Genomic DNA, 222 nt, shown 5'->3' on the forward strand with positions numbered 1-222 from the left:
TACGCGATGGGCAGGGCGAGATTTTCCCAAAAATCCACTCCCGAGTGGTCCTTCTTGTCAATTTATCTCGCCAGGCGGAAAAAACAAAAACGAGGGGTGCAACACGAGGACTTCCCAGGAGGTCACCCATCCTAGTACTACTCTCGCCCAAGCACGCTTAACTGCGGAGTTCTGATGGGATCCGGTGCATTAGTGCTGGTATGATCGCACCCATCAAACTAA

General features: G+C 51.8%; 1 non-coding gene across 1 annotated transcript; it reads right to left on the minus strand.

Moving 5' to 3' along the window:
- Positions 1-93: 93 nt before the first annotated feature.
- LOC118345944 lies at positions 94-212 on the minus strand. The gene has a single exon (XR_004799371.1). It is a non-coding gene; the product is annotated as a 5S ribosomal RNA (ribosomal RNA).
- Between the last annotated feature and the right edge of the window lie 10 nt (positions 213-222).

The sequence above is a fragment of the Juglans regia genome, unplaced genomic scaffold (genome assembly GCF_001411555.2).
Source record: "Juglans regia cultivar Chandler unplaced genomic scaffold, Walnut 2.0 Scaffold_5907, whole genome shotgun sequence".
NCBI classification, from domain to species: Eukaryota; Viridiplantae; Streptophyta; class Magnoliopsida; order Fagales; family Juglandaceae; genus Juglans; species Juglans regia.